Source organism: Chenopodium album, chromosome 19 (genome assembly GCF_948465745.1).
Source record: "Chenopodium album chromosome 19, dcCheAlbu1.1, whole genome shotgun sequence".
Classification (NCBI taxonomy): Eukaryota; Viridiplantae; Streptophyta; class Magnoliopsida; order Caryophyllales; family Amaranthaceae; genus Chenopodium; species Chenopodium album.
The window spans coordinates 38,288,950-38,299,096 of NC_137852.1; positions in this window are offsets into that span (position 1 = coordinate 38,288,950).

A 10,147-nucleotide genomic window follows, 5' to 3' on the forward strand; every position below is an offset into this window, starting at 1 on the left:
CGAAGACACAATTCCTTCAATCTCCCACTTGTCTGAGACAAGTACGCAATATTCAAATTCCTTAAGTCATTTTGTGTCGATTTGATAATATGATTGCATCTTATGTAATCAATATTAATCTACAAATCATTTCTTGAAATCTGAGTTAGAATTACAAAACAAATGGTTACTATGTAACACATTTGAGCACGGCCATGCATTTTCTGAATTCTCCCTCTTCAAGAGGCCAAAACATGACACATTCCTAAATAATTAGGAAGACTCTATCCAATCTTGTGGCAACCATAGCTCCCACTCAACTTCTGAAATAACCAGGAAACACCCTTTATAATCTCCAGTTACGGGAAGACGTTTGAATGTACCACAGTTATATCATCAATTGAATGAGATCAATGTTCCACTCATGTCAAAGGAATCCACTAATATATCCGGAAGCTCTATACTTGAACTTCAAAGTTGGTCTATAGTTCGATCATGCATCATTCATGCATATCCATGTGATTGACCGAGCATCACTACGTTCCTATAGCCCATGAAACTGCGCTATCCAATCAATCTTAACATGCTAGTCCAGTTTAAGAAATCATTTATGTCCACTTTAATGATTCCGAACTAGGAACTTAATAATATATGAATTTTGTTCACCTGTGGGGTTTCATTCAAAAGGTCATTAACCTAGTAAGCCCATCAATTCATAATTATTTTGGACATTTTATTTAATAATTAAACCATAATTAAATATGAGAAATGATAATTTCTGATTAAACATAATTCTGCAAATGAATGTATTACATATGTAATTTATTTTCTCAAAACAAATAACAACTTCTAATTACACCATTCGCTTCAATCCAGTTGCACTAGTATGCTTCTCATGCTTAGGCATTGGAAGGGGTTTAGTAAGCGGATCAGCGATGTTCTCATCCGTGTGAATTTTGCTCATCTTGACATCTCCTCTGTCAACGATCTCTCGAATGAGGTGAAACTTCCTCTCAACATGTTTGGATTTGAAGTGTGACCTAGCTTCCTTCGATTGAGCAATAGCTCCATTATTGTCACAGTATATCTCGATTCCCTTTTGAGCACTTGGTACGATATCCAGCTCAGTCAGGAACTTCTTTATCCAAACAGCTTCCTTAGCTGCTTCAACAGTAGCCAAATACTCTGATTCTGTCGTAGAGTCTGCGACAGTGCTTTGCTTCGAACTCTTCCAGCTCACTGCTCCTCCATTCAGACAGAAAATGTATCCAGATTGAGATCTGAACTCATCCCTGTCTGTTTGGAAACTCGCATCCGTATAACCTTTGACAACCAACTCATCTTCGCCACCATACACTAGAAACATTCCTTTCGTCCTTCTCAAGTACTTAAGGATGTTTTTGGCAGCTGTCCAGTGTGCTTCACCTGGATTTGCTTGAAACCTGCTGCACATGCTTAGAGCATATGCAACATCCGGCCTTGTACAAATCATGGCATACATAATCGATCCTATTGCAGAAGCATAAGGAATGATAGCCATACGTCTCATCTCATCTGGCATAACCGGGCATTGAGATTTACTGAGCGTAATGCCATGGGACATGAGGAGAAAACCTCTCTTGGAGTTTGTCATCTCAAACCTGTCAAGAACCTTATCAATATAAGTCTCTTGACTTAGTCCAATCATCCTTCGAGACTTGTCTCTATGGATCTTGATTCCCAAAATGTACTCAGCTTCACCTAAGTCTTTCATGGAAAAACAACTCTTCAACCATTCCTTGACTGACTCAAGCATTGGTATGTTATTTCCCATGAGAAGTATGTCATCCACATACAAGACTAAGAAAACTACGCTGCTCCCACTAGACTTCTTGTATACACAAGGTTCCTCTTCGCTTTTGACAAAATCAAACCTTTTGATCGCTTCATCAAAACGAAGATTCCAACTCCTGGATGCCTGCTTCAATCCATAAATGGATTTCTCAAGCTTGCATACCTTTCTAGGATTTTCTGGATCTTCAAAACCCTCAGGTTGTGTCATGTACACTTCCTCCGTCAAGAACCCATTCAAGAAGGCGGTTTTGACATCCATCTGCCAAATTTCGTAATCGAAAAATGCGGCAATCGCTAGAAGAATCCGAATGGACTTAAGCATTGCTACTGGGGAAAAAGTTTCATCATAGTCAATACCATGAATCTGTCTGTACCCTTTTGCAACCAGTCTTGCTTTATGGATGTAGGGAATTTCCATCCTTGTCTGTTTTAATCTTGTAGACCCATTTGCAACCAATGGGTTTTACCCCATTAGGCAAGTCTACTAGGGTCCACACTTTATTTTCAGACATCAACTCCATTTCGGATTTCATGGCTTCAAGCCATTTATCTGAGTTGGGGCTCACCAAAGCTTGCTTGTAGGTTGTGGGTTCCTCATTCTCCAATAAGAAGATTTCAGAATCCTCAATTAATAGAACCTCGACAAACTGTTTGTTTCTGATTCTGGTAGACCTACGTGGGGTAGGGGCAACAGTAGAAATTTTCTCTCCAACTCCTTGAAGATTTTCGCATGAATTAGATTCAAGTGGGACGATAGGAGTCTCGCTGGTGGAATTAGCTTGCTCCGACGCATGATTAATCGTTTCATGCGCCCTCGCCTCTGACGTGGTGTTATTCACATCCATTTGTTGCTCGTCTCGAATTTCTTCGAGAACCACTTTACTCCCACTTGGCTTTCTAGATAGAAATTCCCTTTCTAGAAAGACACCATCGCGAGCAACAAACACTTTGTTATCTTCGCGATTGTAGAAGTAATACCCCTCTGTTTCTTTAGGATAACCCACAAAGAAACACTTGTCTGATTTTGGGTGTAATTTGTCGCTTTGCAAACGTTTTACATAGACCTCACATCCCCAAATCTTGAGATAAGACAATTTTGGAACTCTTCCAGTCCATAACTCATATGGTGTCTTCTCAACTGCTTTGGACGGGCTTCTGTTTAGTATATTCGCAGCTGCATCCAATGCATATCCCCAAAATGATATGTGAAGATCAGTAAAGCTCATCATGGACCGAACCATATCTAGTAAGGTCCTATTTCTCCTTTCTGACACACTATTTAACTGAGGTGTCCCTGGAGGGGTTAATTGTGAAAGTATTCCACAATTAATCAGATGTTCATCAAATTCTTGGGTCAAGTATTCGCCACCACGATCAGATCGCAATGCCTTAATTGTTTTCCCAAGTTGGTTTTGTACTTCATTATGGAATTCTTTGAACTTTTCAAAGGCTTCCGACTTGTTCTTCATTAAGTAAATGTAACCATATCTACTTAAATCATCAGTAAAAGTAATGAAGTAGCTAAACCCACCCCTAGCTTTTGAACTCATTGGTCCACATACATCTGTATGTATGAGTCCTAAAAGGTCACTAGCTCTTTCACCTACACCCGTAAAGGGTGACTTAGTCATTTTTCCAAGCAAGCATGACTCACAGTTTTCAAATGATTCATAATCAAAAGAAGAAAGGAGTCCATCCTTATGTAATTTCTGGATGCGCTTTTGGTTAATATGTCCAAGCCTACAATGTCATAGGTAAGTTGGGTTTGAATCATCTGTTTTCTGCTTTTTGTGATCTATGTTGTAGACATGAGTTGCATATTCTAAAACATACAAGCCATTGATTAACTTAGCATTAGCATATAACATATTTTCTTTCGAAATAAAACAACGTTTGTCTCTTATTTCAAATGAAAAACCTTCAGTATCTAAAACTGGAACTGAAATAATGTTTTTAGTAATGCTAGGTACGAAATAACAGTTATTAAGTATTAAAATAAGTCCAGAAGGAAGTTTCAAATGATAACTCCCAATAGCAAGTGCAGCAACTTTTGCTCCATTTCCTACTCGAAGTGTTACTTCTCTTGGAACTAGCTTCCTACTTCCTTTCAAGCCCTGCACGTCATTGACAATATGAGCACCACAACCGGTATCAAAAACCCAAGTGGAAGATGAAGTAAGATTAATCTCTACAACAAAAACATCAAGTAACTCCTTACCTTCTGTTTTCACTGGTGTGTAATGAGGACACCCTGGTGTATGGGCTTGCCATCCACCACAAAAGAAGCACTGGCAATCTCTCCTTATCAGGTACTCCTCAGCATGGTTAAGTAAGATGTTGATCAAATTTGCTGATGATCCCTCATCATTATGAGAGAGTCTTACAATGTCAAAACCAGCATGGAGCGAGAACAAGATAATGTCACGCGCAGAATCATCATCGATCGGTTTCCCGAGGACATCCATTTGATTGATCATATCAACCAATTCATTGACATGGTTCCTCACTGACTGACCAGGTAAGAGTTTCTTTGCCATTATCTTACCATGAATTCTGTAAGTCTCATACCTTAAACTGTCAGCCCAGGAATAGTAAATCTGAGGGATCGAGTTAACGATCTCTCTTACATGTGGATCGTTGACACCTCCACTACCCAATGCCCCCATGCCACCTCTACAGATATCACGAAGACATTGATACAAGTTGGTCACCTCATACCATCTGAACCTATTATACCAACAGTTTGGAATAGATTCCAGTATTAGGTACTTGACCTTTTGTGCATCCAAAACTAATTTTGCATGCATTTCAGGATCCTGACCAGGAGCACACTTGTTCTCAATGGGTACATACAGACGAGCTTCAAGCTTGTAGCTTGTGAGAACATTTCTCAATTCGCCCTCCCATTGCCTGTAGTTTCTGAGATTAAGCCTTAAATTGAGTTTCATTGGTAAATCTGTGTTGTCATATAAGTTATTCATCTACAAACAAAAACAAAACGAGGCAAAATTCAATAATTATGTTTAATAGATTTAAAGTACCACTAGTAATTTTAGAATTTATTGGTAGCTTTAAAGCACTTATTCAATATTAAATGATCCCTATTGAACAAAATGATTCCAAGATCCTTTATTTGTGCAATAATTAAACAGACTTTGGCCCTGCCATCAACCATTACATTTTCAAGGTGAGTAAACTCTTTACTGATTACAACTCTTGTAATTCTTGGTTGAATAATTAACCATCACATGTTTAATTATTACCCTAGCTTCAAGGTTCTAAACTGATCTTTAGGTAACCTTGTTGAATATAACCAATTAAAAGTGTAGAACGTGATCTACCCCCACTTCCCCAAGATATATTATGACGCTCTGCTAAGGCCGACCCATCACAGACGCTCAAGGTTTTCGTCGGGTTTTTAATTGGAAAAGCTGCATCAATATTACTGGGATCTAGATTTATTATGTTGTGATTATATAGTGAACTCTAGCGCATCATCAATCAACATAAATAAACCTAAACATGCATAATCTACTAATGCAATAAAACATGACATAGTATGGCCCCTTAATCCTAAGAAAACTAATAAAGCAAAATGCTCCCACTTGAACCTTCATGGATCTCATCCATCTTGCTCCATTGGGCCTTCACTTCATTGGCTTTTGGATCAACTGCAACCTGTAATTTTATTCTACTATATCTACTACTTAAATAAAATAAAATAAATTACAAAAATACTCAACGGTACGCAGACCGTATTTAGATTACAAAAATACATCACGATGCGCAGATCGTATTTAGAATCTATGGGCCATACTAGTCTATATATAGCAATAAACAATATCATATATTATAAAGTGCCATATAATAAATCACTCATCATGCTTTCCTAAACTATAACATCAAATGATCATAATAAAGGAAACATGGCTATAAATATCTCATATTTTGATTAATTAATTACTGTAATTAGATAATATCATATATTATTCATGACCAACCATAAAATATCATATATTTTAATTTAGGTATGAGATAGAATCAAATCTTATTTGTATAATGGAAGATAAATCATATTTATTTTCCATGATTATCCTAACTAATTTAGGAATTCTATCCTAATTACTAACCAATCACATATTTTAAATCAATTATTATCCATAAATAATTATGAGATAATCACATTATTTAATCAATTATTATCCAAATAGAATCTTTTGCTCCATAATTATCCAAACTTAACAAAAATAATAACTTTAATTTTGTTAATTATCTTTTCAAAATTTAAACTTATCCTTTTAAAATTTGAAATCTGATTTTATCTAAAATAAAATAAAATAATTTTTTTTTTTGAAAACCGCGTCAGCCACCGTGGTGTGGCCAGCCGAAGCCAGCCACGATGGCCGCACACCTTGCGGTGTGCGCTGCCCCTGCAGTGACGCAAGGACAACAGCAGCAGCACACGCAACGGGGTGGTGCACTGCTGCGCTGCCCCTTTGCTACTGATCCCAGCCCCGCCCCTCCCTCCTGGACCACCAGCAGCAGCACCGCCGTGGCAGCGCCACCCAGCCGCGGTGGTTGCTGCTGTAATTCACCCTTTTTCCCTTTTTTTTATTTTTGATTTTAATTAATTAAAACAAAACAGATTTTGTAAAAATAAATTAAACTTTATGTGGTCCAATTAATTCCAAAACTAAATCATATTCAATTTTGAAATTAGGGTTCTTGATGAAATTAATCCCCAATTTAATTTAACACTTAAATCAAATAATTTGATCATGAAAAATTCATAATTTTAACATGTAATCAAATAGATTAAATTCCTTAAACATATTACCATCGAAATAAATCAAAATTAAACATAAAATTTCACAAATTAGGGCTTAAGATTTCGAAATTTTCGAAATTAGGGTTTATGGGGTTCGAATTTTTCGATTTTTATGGGGCAAAAACGGATCAAAATATGGCTAGTATGGAGCAAATTAAACACCTTTAATGATTCTATATTGTTAAATCACATTTAAAATAACAATTGACCCATGATTAAATATTCTCCCTCCTAATTGAATTAAAATTGTGGATTATCAAAGAATTATTACTCAATATATGTAAATGCAAGAGGCTAACTGATACCACTGTAGGAGATTATAGGTACTAAATGCGGAAATAACATGAATCATATTCATATAGCACCAAACCAAGGATCTCATGCATAACACATAAAGAAGTAAGAATTATACCTTTGAAGCGTGATTCCACGATGATCGAGCAAGAACAATGGGGAGATAAAGAACCTCAAACGTGATTCCTCTACTTGGTCCACGGGCACGGATTAAGACCTCCACTAATGCTAGTTAGTCGCGAAAGAACCCTTCTATCGACCTTCTACGGAGATGAACGAACGATCAACTAGCCAAGAACCACCGCGCAACACCACGTGGCCACTAGGGGTGGCCGGCCGTGGGTGAGAGGGGAAAGAGAGGGGCGTGCGTGTGAGAGAGAGTGGGTGAGGGCTTTTTTGGATGTTGGTTGCTTAGATTCACAATTCACTGTATGTTAATTGTGTCTTCATCATCAACCCTAGGCATGACTATTATTTATAGATCATATCTCTAAATAATAGTCCAAGTCCAAATCCAAGCCCAATTCCTAATCCCACTCAAACTACACTTAGCCCAACCATGCTTATGACTAATTAATTGCTCATGAGGCCCATTAATGGGCCTCTAACTTGCTTAACCCATTACCCTTGTGTGTGACCAATATAGGATCCATTCTAAAGGGCTTTGGGCTATTTGACTAGCCCAAAGATCATCTTTCATAGTCTAGAAACAGAGGATGACGCCCCAATAGAATGAACTTATTATCTCCATAATAGTGATCCTTGATATATCTAGTAATTGCACTTATCGAAGACACAATTCCTTCACGACGACAGGGATTCGGCCGGCTAGGCGGCGCCAACCGCCAGGGGTGGAAGTGGGGGAGGGGAGCTGTTGGTGAGATTGTGGAGGAGTGTTTTTTTTTTTTTACTATTTTTATATGTTAATTATGTTGGGGTTTGGTGAGTCCGACTCACCGCAGAAATAAACCCGAGCCAAGGATCACGCTCGCAATAATTAATATCACTAAAGCATAAAATAATCACAAAGGGCAAAATAGGAAATATACCTTTGATGCGTGCTTCGCCCGACTGAATGGGCTCTTACTTGAAAGCTTAGACCCGAAAACACGAGAGCCTCCAACGGAAACCCACCCGCAAAAAACGATTTTCGATTTTTAGGTCTGTTGTCTTGTTGTTAGCGAGGCCCGACCAAAACCAGAGTATTATATGAGTTCAAGGGTTTTTGCAAATGCAATGCCCCATTGAACTCCTACTCAAGCAAAGAATTCTCAAGCCATGCTTTGGCTATTTATAAGGAAGGATGCCTTGTGAATTCCACTCATCTTTCAATGTGAGACTTCTCACAAAAAGATCCCACGTGGTAAGATTGATGAATTCAATCCTTAGTTAAATAAAACAAGGAACAAGTAACAAGTGTCCCATGGTTAGGTGAGGACCACTTTCTCACTTGGTCCCCAAGGCATTTCACATGCATTGTGAACTAACCATGTGTCACCCAACCTTGAGCCCCAAGTTGGGTTCAGTTGGGCCATTTTCTTTTGGCCCGTGTCCATGACCCGTCACCCAGTCCACGACCCCTTGCCATACGTGCCGCCACCGTGGCGCGCTCATAAAATAGCGAGTTTTATTGTTTCTGAAAAGGCCGAGCTCTAAAGTGTATGAGGCCTTCCAAAGGGAGGTTTGATAGGTACCTGAACATACATATCAATAGGCATAAGAGACATTTCGCATGTAATTTACCCATCTCTCTCCTCCTTTTTCTCACCCCCATGTGCTGGATTTAAGTGTACCACTAGGTGATTAATAGTATCACTAGATGATCAAATAGTATCATTGAACATTCAGTGGTACTATATATTCATTCAATGGTACTGTATATTCATTCAGTGAGACTAACTACGTGTAGAAATAGTATCACTACACATTCAATGATATTATATAAACTTTCAGTGGTACATTTAAAAACTGGTCCCACGTGCCCATCTCTCTCCTCCTTTCTCTCACCCCCATGTGCTTTACAATACTTTTCAATATTTTAAGGTTTGATATGTATTTGCACCTACATTAGTACTTCCTCCTATTTTATAATCTTTAGTCAAACAGATATAACCAAATTACTAAACTCGTATTTATCAAAAGGTACATATCGCGCGAACAACACATAACAAATTGAATATACCTAACAATCTCCATTCTAATTTAATCTAATAATTAGTATCGGATACAAAATCAAATACCATTATACTAGCCACTACATGTACTAACTTAATAAATCTACTACTATACACATAAATTTAGCAATATCATTAACCACACACATTCCGTGTTTATTGGGCTATCGCGCGCCACCACGCGCGCGATGGCTCAACTAGTCATGGACAAAAATGAAGTACTTGACATAACATGAAATATCATGTTTAATTGACATTCTAATGTTTAGTTGGTTAAACAGCCAAAAAACATGTTTGGTTAGTGGCTTTTTTAACTGGCTGAAAAGCTAGCTTTTAAGCCAAAAGCTAGTTGGAGTAGCTTTTGGCTAATGGCTTTTGGCTTGTTGACATAATTAACTTTTGATTAATAATAACTAGTATAGTACCCGCGTGTTGCACGGTTGTGATAAATAATTTTTCCATCTTTCTTTTATTTATTTGTTGTTGATATCATTTTAATATTAAAAAACAGGTATATAGTCCTTTTGTTTTTGAATGGTTATTATTTAATGTTGCATTATAATAATTATTGTTTTTTTTAAATGATAGTTAGACAAAATATTTTTAATAGTTCGTTATCTATTGAGCTTATACATTTAGAGTGGAAGCTTAAAAAGTGTATTTAAATAGCTAGCAATATCTAATATTGTTGTATATTGGAAAGATTCAAAAGTAGTATAGAGTGTACAACAACATTGATGCCAAAGTCAAGTTTCATAGTTAAATATTAGTTTTAAACCTACTTAATCCTAAAATTTAGCAAGTAAAAGGAAGGAGAAAAAAAATATAATTAAATAAATTGATGACATCATAAGTAAATTTGGGGGAAAAAATTTTAATGAGAGCTTTACACGTAAGACACTTTAAGGGATTGATGACATCATCACTTTTTGTTTTAATAATAGTTAATAGATTAGTCATAATATACGATAATTAGTAATTAATAATTAATAATTCATAATTAATAATTAATAATTCATAATTGATAATTAATAATTAA